The sequence below is a fragment of the Panthera onca genome, chromosome B1, assembly GCF_046562875.1.
Source record: "Panthera onca isolate mPanOnc1 chromosome B1, mPanOnc1 haplotype 2, whole genome shotgun sequence".
In the NCBI taxonomy this organism is placed as follows: domain Eukaryota; kingdom Metazoa; phylum Chordata; class Mammalia; order Carnivora; family Felidae; genus Panthera; species Panthera onca.
Window position 1 is genome coordinate 44,055,699 of NC_138342.1, and position 16,565 is coordinate 44,072,263.

The following is a 16,565-nucleotide window of genomic DNA, read 5'->3' on the forward strand; positions in this document are numbered from 1 at the left end:
AGCCTCTCCAAGAAATGATGCTGCCGAAATTGGACATCCATAGGCAAAAAAAAAAAAAAAAAAAAAAAGAGAGAGAGAGAGAGAAAAAACAAAATTTAAAATCTTGACCTAAATCTCATCCCTTCTACAAAAATTAACTCAAAATGGATCACAGACTTAAATGTAAAACATAAAACTTAGGGGAAAAATGGGGAAATCTGTGGAATCTAGGGCTACAAAAGGTTTGTAGACTTAATACCAAAACCACGAGTCATAAAAGGAAAACTTGATAAATCAGAGCTCATTAAAATTTAAAACTTTTGCTTCGTGAAGGACCCTACTAAAAGGGTGAAAAAGCTACCGACTAGAAAAAACTGTTTGCAAACCACAATTCAAAAAAAGACTGGTATCTAAACCATATAAAGAACTCTCAAAACTCAACAGTAAAACAAAACAAAACAAAACAAAACAAGACAAAACAAAAAAACAGATACGGGTAAATTAGTAATTAGAAAATGGGTAAAACACATGGAGAGATACTTCACTGAAGATGTACGAATGGCAAATTAAGAACATGAAATACACTCAACTCTAGAGAATATCCTGAGTGAAAAAAAGCCAAACCCAAAGTGTTACTACAATATGTTTCCGTTTACATAACATTCCTAAAGGCATAAAATTATGTAGATATGTAGAATGATTAGTGATTGCCAAAGGGTAATGCAGGGAAAGGGCAGAGAGGGGAAGCAGTGTGGCTATAAAAGGGCACCATGAGGGATCCTAACAGTGATGGGAATCGTCTGTGTCTTGACTCCTTCAAGGTCAATGTCTTAATTATGGCATTGTACGATAGTTTTGCAAGATGTTACCTTTGGAGAAAACTAGGTAAAAAAAATATACAGCATGGCTCTGTATTATTTCTTACAACTGCATGTGAATCTACACTTATCTCAAGATGAAAAAGTTCAGTTGGGGCACCTGGGTGGCTCAGTCGGTTGAGCATCTGACTTTGGCTCAGGTCATGATCTCACAGTTCGTGAGTTCAAGCCCCACATGAGGGCTCTCTGCAGTCAGCATGGAGCCCCCTTTTGATCCTCTGTCCCCCTCTCTCCCTGCATCTCCCCCACTTGTGCGCTCTCTCTCTCTCAAAAATAAACATTTTTTTTTAATTCATTAAAAAAAATTTTTAATAATATAATAAAAGGTACACAGTGTTGAAAGGAAACACAGAGGAAAAGTTAACGTAATAGGTTAAATGTAGTCTGCTAACTGTAATATATAGTTTCTACTTCCAGATTTATTTTCAAACTATTGAAATTCCTTTTTTTAGGATAAAACAAGACAAAATAAGGGATATTTTTGAAGCAAATTGCATATCGTTTGGTTCATTGTAACATGAAAGGAATTCAAAGTTATAGAGGAATAGGATGCACATAAAAGTGAAAAAAATACACAATGGAGCCAGTGAAGTGGAGAAATCTCACTCAACCTGTTATATATGGCCTGTGACCCACAAGGCCTACAGGAAAGATTCATCACAGACAGAAGAAGAAAAAACAAATATTTTTGATGACTACATTTAAATGGAGACAGAACAGAGAAACCCAATTTCAAATCGGTACTTGATTTCCAAAGTCTTTTCCGTTCTCAGCCTTTACACTTTTGAACATTGTAGTTTTGCGATTTGAACGTCATAGTTAATTCTCAAGATCATGGCAGACAAAAGTGAAATAGGGGACACTTGGGTGACTCAGTCGGTTAAGCGTTCAATTCTTGATTTCAGCTCGGGTCAAGAGCTCCCAATTCACGAGATGGAGCCCCAAGTCCGGCTTTGTGCTGACAGCTCCAAGCCTGCTTGGGATTCTCTCTCTCTGCGCCTCCCCCTGCTGGCACACGCGCGCTCTCTCTCTCTCTCTCTCTCTCAAAATGAATAAATAAACATTAAAAAAAAGTAAAATAGTTTCAAAAATTGCGTTGCTATCAAAGAGAGGTTTTTATAGTTAGCGTAAGAAAAAAAATTGTTAGTTTGTAAAAAAAATCACCAACTCTTCCCCAGCCATACCATTTATAGATATACATCTGATAAAGATTAGCTTAAATACTGCATTTAAGTCACAACACATCTCCTCTAGCCGTGAACTTGCTAAAGTTTAACATGATTTCTCTCAGGCCAATGGTGCAGCATCCATGCATCACAATTCACATGGTAGAATTTTCTTCCAGAATCCAGACAAAAACTGTCACGAGAGCATCTGTAAATTCCTTCCAACAGACTTCATGAAAATGTATCCATAAAGGAAAAGCAAATATTTCCTTAAAAGCAAGAAATTAGTCACTGTCACAAACTCAGCCACAGTAATGGAACAAGGTAAATGGAAGATGAAAATTGATATTCAGTAATTATTTTGATTCTACAGAGATGAGACACTCTAGTTTACAACAGTTTAATTTCTAGCCTGGATTTGGCCTCTGAATAAAACAAATAATTTTAACCAAACTCCTTGGTTAATATCAATCAGAAGAAATTTTTCTTGATGTGATAGGACCAGCTAAACTTCAAAGATTTAGGTGGCCTGATTCAAGGCCATGTATTATTAACAAGCCATAATAAAGAATCCATGTTCCTTGTCTCTTCACATATTTTGAAGTAGAGACTATTAAACAAGTCAAGAAAAATAGAAGCAGCTTGGACTTCTGCCCTGCTTAGATACTGTATGAGTAAAAAGCAAAGTTGACCATGATTCAGGTGATTCACAAAATATTGTTTTCTCAGTTAGTGTTACTTTGGACTATATACTTTCAAAATCTAGTGAAAATCCCACAAACATGTATAGGTTTACTTGTATCCCACATGAAAGAAGTCCAGAAGTAAACAGTCTAGAGCTGGAAGTACCCCAGATATCGGAGACCCAGATTTATTTTATCTTTCTGTTCCACTGTCCTCTGCACATGACTTTCAAGTATTGAAATTTTCAGTTATGAAACTACAGTTTTCATTGTTTCTAATTCTCTGCTGAAATTTTCCACTGTCATCTAATCTTCTAGACATGTTATTTTAAAGCCTGTGTGTGCTACCTCAAATATCAGGATATTTTGTTGATCTATAGCTATTCTCTGGATTTCTTCTTGAGTTTTGATCATTTGGTTTGTTTGCTGGTATGCCTGGTAAAATATTATTGCATGCCAGACACTGAAGATGAAAAGCTATGGAAATAATCTGAGGCTCTGAGTGCTATTATAGTCCCCAAGAGATACTTTACTTTTGCTTCTGGGAAGCATTGATTTAATCAAGAGGTAGCTGGCAAGAAAAAGGATTTTATTTTTCTGTAAGTATTGTCTATTTCTATTTCTTCCTTACTCCTGAGATGCAATCTTTTGGGGATCCCAAATGAAAGACTGAAATGTTTACTAGAGCCCCTCCTTCTTGGTGGGTTCTGGATTCCAACATTTGTTCTTCTAGCTATGTAACATTGATAGAAATTCAGTCTCTCAGCCACGATTTTCTGTTCAGCTTCTTAATGTTTCATCCACCACTTGTGAATCACCCAATGCCTTGAGAGAGAAAATGGCAACAAATTTGCATTTACCTTTGCGTATCTCTTCTTTCTAGCGTCTTGGTCCCTTAACCTCTCTCTGTCTTGGTAACTTTCAGATGCCTTCAAAGATATATACTTCTAAATTTTATTCACCATTCTAATTATTGTCAGTTAAAAAGTTGATCTGCAATTCAGCGTTGCCAGAAGTGTTCTGATTGATGATTTTTGAAGAATGGCCCTACAATGAATCATAATCTCTCATAATCTAAATTTATCAGATTGATACACTGATTGTCAAATCTCCACTTCATTTATTTTATGCTATTTAAATAGCCTATTCTTCATGCCACAAGGTGTTTAGGACAATGAGACTTTTTTTTAGTTAATAGAGAATAAAAGATGCTAAATTGTTATAGTACATTACCTCTCCTGAACTCATGTTCAAATAAATAGTTTTCTCCTGAGTCCGAACTTTTATTTTACTTTGTGTCTAAGAACCCCATTTTGTTCCAGAAACAGATATATTTATACTTTAGCAATGTGTGGAATATAAAATAGTCTGCTACTTCCCAAGCAGTACTCAGATTCTTTCACTTACCCAGTCCTTCTCACATGCAAGACATCGTTCTTTGGGCTACGAGAGAAAAGATTACAGAGCCACAGAACTTTAGATCTGAAAGAACCTTAGATATCATCTAATTAGATTCACTCTTTTTACAGAAGAATTACTTGCTCCAAAACAAAAACTTTGTCTTGCTCAAGGCTTTTTTTAATGAAGTGCTTGTTGTTGGTTTGAAAAAATGATTTCTCTTTGTCTCCCCTCCTCTACTATGGACTTAAAATTTTGAAAAATTTTACTAAATAAAATGTACTTCTGAGATGACAATTCTTGTCATCCTTACATAAAGTATACTTTTTCCACTAAATTTTTAAACTATTGAACATAGCTCAGAAGAAGACCCATTGCTACCTTCAAGAAATTAGCGGCTATGAAATTGTCCCTTCCACTAGAAGTTTACAATCTCTATAAACACAGATGTATAAATGAATGATTATACTCTAAGGAGTATACATTATATCAGATATATGATATACACATAAATCACATGCACTTATGTAACATATTCATGTGTATTGTACATAATGATTAGCGTGGTCATGTTATATATGCCTCCCTTAATAGATTACGAGCTCCACAAAAGCCAGAATTCTGGCTTTTCATTATCAGCTTTAGCTTGGGATCCGCAACATAGCAAACTAAACATAGCAAACTAAAAAAAATAGATTTTTTTGAATCTAAGTAATCTGTCAATAAATACTTTAGGAATTCACAGGAGGTTAGAAAATTCTGAACTCAGATCAGTAGGTAAAAATATCTTGAAGGTGTAGGGGGAGGTAGACTTCTGGTAACATTTGGACTAAAGTGGATAGGATTTAGGTAGACTGCACTGTGAGGGAGAAGTTGTATTAGTTTCCTGTTGCTATAACAAATTACCACAAACCTAGTGACTAAAACAGCACTAATTTATTATCTTATAGTTCTGGAGGTCAGAAGTCCAAAATGAGTTTTATAAGGTTAAAATCAATGTGTTGGCCAAGTGTTGTCCAAGTGTTGTCCAATGTGTCCAATGTGTCCAAGTGTTGTCCAATGTGTCCAAGTGTTGTCCAATGTGTCCAAGTGTTGTCCAATGTGTCCAATGTGTCCAAGTGTTGTCCAATGTGTTGGCCAAGTGTTGTCCAAGTGTTGTCCAAGTGTTGGCCAAGTGTTGTCCTTTCTAGAGGTTTCAGGAGAGAATCTGTTTCCTTGACTTTTTCTTATCTTCTAAAGACCACCTGAATTCCTTGGCTTATGGCCACTGTCTCCATCTCGTGGGTACATCAGTGAACCTCTGCTTCTATCATCAATCACCTCTCCCTTTTCTGCTTCTGGCCCCCTTGCTTCCCTCTTATAAGGGCCATTGTAACTGGGCCCACCCAGATAATCTAGGATAATCTTCTCATCTCAAAAACCTTAACCACATCTGCAAAGCCCCTTTCGTCATATAAATTAACATATTCATAGAATCTGGGGGTTGGAATGGGACATATTTGGAGGGCCATTATTTTGTCTACCACAGACGTTTTAAGCAAAGGTCTAATGTGGTGGTCCTCAAAGTGGTCAATGGACCAGCCACAGCAGCATCACCTGGTGATTTGTTAGAAATGCACATTCTCGGGCCTTACCCCAGACCTGCTGAATCAGAGACTCTAGTGAGTCCCAGCAACCTGTGTGGTCCCAAGCCCTCCAGGTGATTCTGATGTACACTAAACCACTCTGAGAGCTGCTGCCCTGGAGTTTGAGAAAAAAAAAAAAAAGCAAAACAGGTTCAGAGGGCTGTGAGCAGTTAGATGAATTTCACAGGGATAGAGGATTGCTAAAATGTATGAACACTGAGACTACATTCATGGAACCAGACCCTGGACTCTCCACTGAAGGGGTACGTGATAAGTAAATTTCTGGCTCCATAGGTGAATTGAATGGCCTTCTTACACATTTTACAAAGTAAATTACTTAAATGAAAGGGCTCATTGATTTCATGAGGCATAAAATTAATCTGTTCAAACTCACACATTTAATAACAGACTGACCTAGAAAAATAATTTCTCTTTTAAAAATGCAAATCAAAAATTTATTACAAGGATTTCCAGATTAAAGGCATTATTTCTTGTCAAAATAAAGAAAATATTCAAAAGATCGGTGACTATTTTAATTTCACAAAGTCCTCCTTGAATTACTTGTAACAATAGCTGTAATTCATCAGCAATTTTATCAATTTCATTTTTCCCCGAACAAGCAGCACAGGGAGGAATTCTTAACAACACTGTTATCTCTAGAAGGCTAGGCCCTCTGCAGAATCGCAGGTGACTTCCCAGGAGGCTTGATTAAGGGCAGAGGACAATTGCCTTTCCAAAGGCAGAGAAATGGGGCCACTTAGAATTGTGCTGTCCTGGAGGCAAACAGGAAACAGGAAGCTCTCTGTCAGCCATTCTTGCCCTGCCCCCAGAGCAGGAAGAGAGGTAGGAGGAGCCATATCAGTTACTTTGACCCTGCCCAGGAAATAAGATGGCTTATTCAGTGTGTAGACCTGGGTGGGTAGGTAGAGTGCAGACAGCAGCTACAACCCAGCAACTCTCCCCGACAGACAGATAACATCCATTCAGGGTGAATACTCAGGAAATGAAAAGGAATGCATACTCACAACACATCAATTAGGCTTCAGACAAAAGGGGAGATAACAGTTTTGTCAAAAAGCAGTAACCAAGCAGAAGACAAGTTACCTTCCATCTCCAAAAGTCTTTTATTGGGCCCCAAACTCCTCTGGGCGCACTGCATCCTAAACTGTACCATACAATAGCACTGAACTATAAGAACTCAAAATGAGCATGAACAGTACGATGAATTACAGCACACCTTAGCAAATATAGCAATCATAAGATGCTTCTCTCTATATATAAGAATATCTATTGGTATAACAGCGTACCCACAACTTGGAACATTTGTTCTGTTAGCATTTCCTCACAAGAGTTAACAATACTCCAGAATGAACCTGGGCTTAGAAATAGGAGGGGCAAGGGTGGAATGTGCCAAAATATGTAAATATCATCACAATGAAACATTCTCACACTTCTCTTCAGGGCACTGAAAAGGATCTACATAGGATTTACATGATACAGACATAGTATAAGGGATTTGTACTTTGAGATCATTACTTGCAGAACAAAAAGAAGACTTCAAGTCATGTATCAGGTGTTGTAAATTAACCTAAATTCGGGTTCTGACTGCTGCCAGTCAAGCCAACTGATCATATGGTTTAAGGTGGTTCCAAATGTGTTCTTCCTTCAAACTTTTCCTCGAGCAATGGCATCAGCAGCCCAGTCACCCAGGGGAGAACCCTCAGAGCCATTCTTGTTTATTGTCTCCATTTCCCTCTCCCCGCCCCCGCCCCCCCAACTCCATGGACACATGGTTTCAATCACTTGAGACCCTTACTCATTCTATCTCTGAAATGACCTCACCTCTGCCTCCCTCAATCCCCATAGCCCCCATACTTTGGGCCCCCATCAACTCTCTCTCTCTGTCTCTCTTTCTCTGCCACTGACATTGCCTCTTGACTTATGTCCAAATCCTTGAAACCTTGACCAGAAGGCCCAGACACCTTCAACATAGTAGGCCAGATGTCCCTCATGTGTATCTCATTTCCCCAGGAAAATCTAATGGTTCCCTCTTCAATATTACCACGTGTCCTTTATTTTTATTGTAATCATTGTATAAAGTTATTTTATTGAGATATAACTTACATACAATTAAGGACACAAACCTTAAGTGTTGATTAAATTTTACATATGTGTACACCTGTAAGCACCACCCGTATCAACATATCAAATACTCCAACAGCTCAGCAAACTCTCACGTACCTCGTCCCGTCAATATTCTGCCACCCAAAGGTCACTACCCTTCTAACTTCTACCACAATAGATGAATTTACTTGTTTTCAAGCTTTATATAAATGAAACCATACATGGGGTGCCTGGGTGGCTCAGTCAGTTAAGCATCCAACTCCTGGTTTCGGCTAAGGTCATGATCTCATGGTTTGGGAGTTTGAGCCCCACATCAGGAGCCTGCTTGGGATTCTCTCTCCCTCTCTCTGTCCCTCCCCCATTCATACTCATGCTGTCTTTCTCAAAATAAATAAACATTAAAAACATAAAAAATAAATAAGTGAAATCGTACAGTAAATACTTTGTGTGTGTGTGTTCTATTTTATTAATATGCCACAATTTATTTATCTGTTCTGTGAATAGACATTTGGGCTGCTTCAATTTGGAGGCTATTATGAATAAAGCTACCATGAATATTCTTGTACCTATCTTCTTTTGTGGGCATATGCACTCATTTCTGATTGGTAAATACCCAGATGTGGAATTGCTAGGTGATATAGACGTGTGTGTGTGTGTGTCTGTGTGTCTGTGTGTCTGTGTCTGTGTCTGTGTGTGTTTTACTTGAGCACATACTGCTAAACAGTTTTCCAAAGTGGTTGTATTTACCACTTTCTAGATCTCTGACTTATTCCAACAATTATGCAATTTTAATGTTAGTTGTTTATGTGCCTATTCCCAGACCACAGTTGAGCTCTTTAAACATAGATCCCTATGTTGCCTTACTCCATATACCCAATATATAGATTATGGTTACAATTAAATATTTATGTTACATACAAGTAAAAGATGAAATGCATTCATAGAGCGTGGTGGGGTAGAAGGGCTTAGGAATCTCACATTTACCACTCTCTGGACCCAGCCCAGAGGTGACACATGTCTATCCTAGCCCTGTCAACACCTTCGTCACCCAAAAAGAGGTGGCATATTCAAATCAGTTCCCAACATTCCCTGGTCCTCACTAAGTGCCCAAAAGCTCAGTTACATCCATCTGCCTGGTATTACCGGGTTTTAAACTTGCTGATATGTATTCAGTCCCTCATTAAGCTGCTGGAAACTTTAATAGGCTAGAAAACCTCCAAAGTTCAACTCTTGTTTTCCCTGTAACTTTGTTCAGATTCATTATGAAATGTGCTAAGGAAAGTGTGCTCATTAACTAGCCATCCTGCCTTCTAAGGTGGAACCAATTAGTGCCGAAGCCCTCCACCTCAATCCGGAGATAGAAAATACCTCCCAGAGCAACACCCCAAAAGATGCATGTCCCTTGATCTGTTTGCTCAGATGGAGGGTATTAGTTACACAAACACATGGAAAGAAGATAGGATTACGGAGGAAGTCCTCCAAAGTCCTCCAATTCTCCCTGAAAGTGAATTTCTTGTCCTTCCTGTTTTTGCTTCTGAGTCTTAAATTTTTCACCACTCTTCGGTGAGTGTCAGGGTACGAACCATTTTCTGCTCCTTTTTTTGCAAAGACTATTTTCTGCTTTTTGATGTTGCTTTTAATAAAACATTGGCTCTAGACAGCTTCAGCAACCACATCCAAAAGAAGCCCTCCGCAACCCTGAAACCGTAGCCCTCCCTGAACGAGAAGTAAAAGGAAACTCCTAGAGATAAAGTTTTATAAAACTAGGCAAAATGGAAAATATATATTGCTATTATTTTCTTTTATTCCAAGAGGTAAAATTAACATTTATTTATTTTTGAGAGACAGAGTGCGAGCCAGGAAGGGGCAGAGAGAGAGGGAGACACAGAATCTGAAGCAGGTCCCGGGCTCTGAACTCAGCATCAAGCCCGATGTGGGGATCGAGCTGTGAATGAACTGTGAGATCGTGACCTGAGCTGAAGTCGGACGCTCAACCGACTGAACCACCCAGGCGCCCCTCCTAAGAGGTAAAGTTAAAATGTCCTTTTGACTGTTAGTAAGGGTTTTTCTTCTTTCCCGTGAGAGAAGCTGATGTGTCTGAGTTACTTGCTGTTGCCACCTTATTCAGCAGGAGAGGTTTGATGGGGAAAATTCTGACCTGGCAGTAGGCAGCCATTCTGTGAAATAGAGGCACTTCATTTTTCCATCTTAAGAGAAACTTCTAAATAAGTCCAACAGTGGGGTGCCTGGGTGGCCCAGTCGGTTAAGCCTCAGACTCTTGATTTCGGCTCAGGTCATGATCTCATGCTTCATGGGTTCGAGTCCCCGTCTGGCTCCATGCTGACAGTACTGAGCCTGCTTGGGATTCTCTCTCTCCCTGTCTCTCTGTCTCTCCCCCACTTACTCTCTCCCTCTCAAAATAAATAAACTTAAAAATTATTTAAAAATACAAAATAAAATAGGTCCAACAAATAAGTATTTCCGAACACCTTATGGCTTTTCACCAGCCTGTAGCTCCCACCTCCTGCTCTCATAATCACACTTAGTAAAATGACTGCTGTTGGAATTCACTGAAACCTGGCAAACATTGTCATTCATCCTGGGCTAGGGGTCAAGTTGCCATTGGCACAGCAGGATGCACAGCGTAATAACCTGGCTACTGCTTTAGGAAAACCTCAGGCAATTTGTCCTGTGACATTTTCGCAGGTTTTACACATGTCCCACCCGATCCCCCCCTGCCAAGTCACTATGCCACTCACTCCTCAGGATTCCCAATAGAGATGGCATGTAATCTCCAACTCAAGTAAGTCTTTGTATTTAAATATCAAAAAGGGATAGCAAAGGAAATCTAGATATTTGTAGGTGGCAGGATGCATGAATTATCGTTTAAGACAACATATGTAATTTGTAGTTATGTGAACATTTCCCACCACGTTTAGCCCAAAGAACCTGCCCTTCTTCAACCCCTTTTATCTCAGATCTCACTTCCTCTCACTTATTCCTTTTGTACCTACCTCCATGTTTTCCTCTCCCTCCTTAGCCCCAACACACACACACACACACACACACACACACACACCCTACGCACACTTTCCTGCTTTGGCATGCTTGTCCCCACGTTACCATGACACCACATCCAATTGATGCTGTTGACCTGAACAACCTCAGGATATATCATTGTTCCAACTAACCCAAGACACTGGTCTCTTTTGAGTACCAAGCAAGTACCACCTTTCCTGTTCTTCACATGTCCCTTCCCGGCCCATGGTACAAGGGGACGGCAGTGCTCACACTGTCGTCCCGTGACTCCGCCATGGAATAATTACGACTAGGCACCATGTTTTTAAAAATAAATTTGACACAGAAAGGCTAAAGTAACGATAAAAGCACTAATAAGAAGTCCAATAATGATAGTTATGGTAAATGACACATCATCCTACCCCAGTAATACCAACTTCATTTTTATATTTGTTACATAATTGAATACACTGCATAAACATGTTAATTTTACACTTGTCTTTTTCTATTTAACATTAAGCTAAACATTTTCCCCACATTTCCACATAGTCTTAACATTTCATTTTATAATGGCTGCCCAGTGTTTTTACCTAAAATTCACCTAATTTTGTCATCACTAATGTCAACTGAATATCCTTTCAATTATTATTTTTTTTTTTTAAGTAGGCTCCACACCCAGGGTGGAGCCCAGTGAGGGGCTTGAACTCACACCCTGAGATCAAGATCTGAGCTGAGACCCAGAGTCTGACACTTAAGCAACTGAGCCACCCGGGCACACCGGATATCCTACCAATTCTAAGACTACCTAAGTTCTACAACCTGATGTACAATAAAAGTAAATATATCTAAACATTCAAAATTGCTTGCTCTAGCGGATGGGATACCGAGTTTTATTCTGTCTTTGTACTTCCTGAATTTTCTATAGTGAACTGTGTCTTTTTATTTTAAAACTTTCATAATAATAACAGCTACTACCAAGTACTACCAAGTGCTTGCGATAGAGCAGGAACTCTTCTAAGTGCCCCATGTAATACTCAACCTTGTAACATTTAATCCTTACTACAACTCTTGAAAGTAGATGCTATTACTATCCCATTTACAGGTGAGGAAACTGAGACCCAGCACAATTAAGGTACTTGCACAAAGTTACAGAGCTAATAAGTAGAGTCGTGAGGATTTTAACTCAGGGAGTCCAACTCCAGAACCTACACTCTGACCTTATACACTACACTTAAAAACGTAAACTATACTTTCTAAATATGCTTAAGCTGTAACCATTTAGAAACAGTCCACTGGCCAGCTTCATATTACAACGGGATTCCATGATGTTTCTGATATTTTGAGATTGCTCGGTGCCCAATGTAACACCATCCTACCATCACCATCACCCCTAACGCCACCGTCATTAAAAACCTTTATTAAGCTTTTAGTGTGTGAAGAACACAGTACCCGGCCCTTGGGGAGATACAGAGTATGTAAAAGACCTGTTCTTTATTCTTGCGAAAACCAGAACTAGTCTGAGAACAGCTTCAAAATGAAAAGGCAGTAAATATCCATGAAACACAAATCAAGAACTTAAATCATTATCAGGAAACCATGGGCAAAAAATAAAAACTACTACCTGAAATACAAAAAAAAAAAAAAAAAAAAAAAGAAAGAAAGAAAGAAAGAAAGAAAAGAATGCATGATGGAGCTCTTTTACTTATTTAGGATAATAGCTTGAAATCCTCTTTCCACCCTACATATGTAAACATAAAGTTTTATAGAGAAGAAACATGAAGATTGAAGTCAGCTGTACATACTGCACTCCTCCTTTATGATATTTTCAGCCTAGATCGCATAAGCCCCTAGTTCTTATATAAAATTAAAAATAACTATCTTCATGTGTAATATGTAATGGTGTTCAATGAATTTAAGGAAATAAGATTCTGACCCTTTGTTTTCCAAAATATTCTGAGTACCATTAGGAAAAGAAAGTTTCTACTGCTAGTCAGTGGGTACTAATTGCAAACAGATTAAACAGGTTGCAAATCTAAAATGAAGCAAGGGCTTTGCCAATTTATTCAAATGAATGTACTTGCCTCCTATAGCCTATCATGCATTTTTGAAGCCGACCTGAACTTTTTGGTATATTATGCTAGAAGGACACATATTTTTGAAAAACAAAAAAACCATCTATGTTATGCCAATTAAGAATTTTCTTAATTTTACATGTGTACATTTCCCTTCAAATATACACTAAGACCAAACTAATAAAATGAGGCTTAGAAGATGTCTTGAGGCAACTATTTTAGCTGATAATAAAAATAATTTGTAGGTAGTGTATAAATTATATATAAAATACTTTTCTGAAACACTTGATTGTGCTTTATTATGACTAATTCCCTCATGCATATTAAATATATTTATGCCCTCTTGTTTAGACTATTACATTATTTGGCTTTTTTTTTTTCATAGATAATCAAAAGTAAACTTCCATGAATTTGGAAGCCATGGTGTCTAATCAATGAAAATGTCTTCAGATTGGAGTAAATTCCCAACACAAGGTTTTCCCATCATTTCTCAACTCCGACTTTGTAGGTGTCCTTGACCCAGATTCTAGTGAAATCTTTCTAAGTCAGGCCTTTCTTTGGAACAGATTTATTTTCCTTTTATATTGGGTCAATACTTCTTTTAATTTTTCCTAATACTTATTTTTTGCTGTGACATTGTCATCATATAGCCAGCTTCTCATTGATTTCATGTATAAATTCTACCAGAATAATGCATTTCATGTTTTATAAGTAATAAAATATAGTGATGTCTTTAAGACACTTCTGTGAAAAATTAAAAACATTTTCACATACTTACTTATTTTTATAATAACTTTTAAGCTTTAAAAGTCTGGAGAATATGACTTCTCTTATGGAAATAAAGTTAAAAAAAAATAAAAACAAAAACTACAGGGTTCACAACTACCCCTCAGATAAAGTCTACACTCTTTTGCTTAGTATTCAAGTCCTTCCATACCCTGACCTCTGATCTGCCTTCATAATCTTACCTTCCACTCCTCATTAGTACTTAATGTTAAACCATTATTCCAGGGTCATCACCTATAAAATGTGTTAATAATCTTTACTTCTAAGTGTTTCTGTATAAATTAAGCATGAACTCACTGAGCTTTGAGGTTAGCGCATAGTAAGTATTCAAAAACTAGGAGGACACATAGAAGAGATGCAGAGTTGGGTCTAAATCTCAAGAGAACTGCTCATGATGACATCATTACTCTCTCTGAGCCTCAGTTTTCTCATCTATAAAATAGAGATATACTATTAGATAGGGCTTAACATAAAGCACCTAGCACAGAATCTGGTACAAAGCAGGCTCAAGGTAGGCACACGTTATGAGTGAATGAATGGATGCTACTATTCTCCATGGACAGCAAGAGAAATTGACATAGATTTCCAAAGACTCACTGTAAACCCACTGAGATCAGTTCACCTCTCCAAACCACAGAACATGTGCTCTCAGAAGGCAGAGGCAAAGCAACTTTATTGGAATCACTTTCCAAAATTTATTCCAGAACTCAGCTTTGCTCAGAAGAGCTGGTCTGAAATCTGGCTGCCTAGGAGGGCTGGCTCTAGACACAGTGAAAGAATGAACAGTGAGGTACCTTGGCAAAAACTTGCCTGGCCAATTACCTGAAGCAATAATCAGACACAGATTAATTCATTTATAAACTTTACTGAGCAGATCTTATCTCTAAGAGACCTTTTACCCTGGGTCACCTCCCCATGGAGAATGGGAGATGACAAAGTTAACAAAGTAAAGGCACCTCTACATTCACCTATTTTTAAATTTAGAATCTGGAACATGAGAATTTATGTAATAAACAAAACAGAACCTTGAAATGGAAACTTCAATCTCTACTACAGTCCAGAGAGACAGATACTTAGTATCAAGCAGCAGGGGAGGAAAGGAAAAACAGCAAGTTAACTGAGGTAGGAAGGAGAAGAAGAGAAACCATCCTGGGGGGCTTGGGGGGGGGGGTGGGGAAAGAGGCCAAATGAAAAAAGAAAAAAAGAAATCACCACAGAGTCTCAGAAGAAACAATAATTTTATAAGAGAAAGAGGTGAAGTTTTGATGCTGAGAAATCAAACCCAACAGGGAAAGGAAAGAAAACTAATATATGGGGTACCGGGGGCCCTGAGCTGGGCCCTTGCACACTTGCGATTATGACTCCTGTATTTCAGATGAGGAAAATAAACAGTGACGGAATGAACTTTACAGAGTGATTAGAACAAACATTTCAGCCAAGTCTCTGGCAACATAAGAAAAAAAAGAAGACAAAGAACTAACCAAGTACCATTATTGCATTTGATTGTCATTCCTGGTCTTTATCTCCTCCGCAGTATGTCAGTGAGGTTTCTGATCAAGCCCAGTTGTGGGAGTGAGTACCACCACTCCCCACTATAGGTAAAGACAAAGATCCTCTCTTATGCACTGTTGTCCCCTAGAACAGTGGCTTGTACATAATAGATGTGTCACAAAAGCTAGTTGAAGAATTAAACATACTAAAGAAGGTTCATGTTCAATTTTTTTTTTAATAACAAAGGTTTAAGGCCTTACAGAAGGCAAACTCATCTTCCAATCAAGTACCCCTGAAAATACTCAACTTTCTCTCCTGCCTTTGGCTTTCTGCCATCAGTTGCTGATGCCATTGAGATTAATAAAGCTAACAGAATTCCTCTTGCAAGAAATGGATAGAGGAAAACAACCCTACCAGAGCGCTTAATTATATAAACCCCTTATGTTATATAGTGCTTGGTACCCTTGATTATTTTCCAGTGATACTGACTGTCTGGTTCTTCAAAATGAACTGTGTCTTGTTCAGTCTTTTTCCTTCCACGTATCCCACGAGGAGACCTTCAAACTCTAGGGGTTCAATAAATGTTTCATTGATACTAACAGTCTAACATGGGGGTTAGAAATGCCTTCTTTGCGCCTGTTTTTGAAAAAAATTAAATTATCACCCTCATTCTTCAAGCATTTCTGGAAATCAACCTTATTTAAGCTGAACGATCAGTAGATTAGGCTGATAAAATCATCTGGAATCCCTTGTGTGTTCTAGTTTCGGTCTCCTTATCTCTTGTTTGGATAAGCTTCTTACCTGGCTTCTCTGTCCACAACTTCTTCCCTTCAACTCATTCTTTACACTGCTGCCCGAATGATGTTTGCAAAACACAACTTTGTTCAGGTCGCTGTCCTCCTAAAGTTTTTAAGAAAACTTTAATGGCTCACTTGCTTGTAGAATGAAGTTCCAACATCCTTGGTATTGTAACCAGGATATCCCAAAGTCCAACACCAGCCTACCTTTCTGTCTCAACACCTTAAATCTATCCATACATCCTATGTTCCAAGCTCAACTAACCATTAGCTGAATACGTCATGGATTTTCAAGCCTTGGTATTGTGTTCCATCTGTTTCTTCACCCTAGATGGCCCTTCTCTCCGTTTTTCATCTACCAAACTCCAACACATCCTCTAGGACCCAAATTAAGTTTCACTGCTGTACAAAACCACCTCAGAGATCCCCAAATGGAATTAATTATTCCTTTACTGTGTTCCCATTATACTATACGCCACTAATAAATACTTACCGTGTGTTTCTGTAATGGTTGGTTGTATAATGGCGTCTTTGCTGCTTGTCCAGAA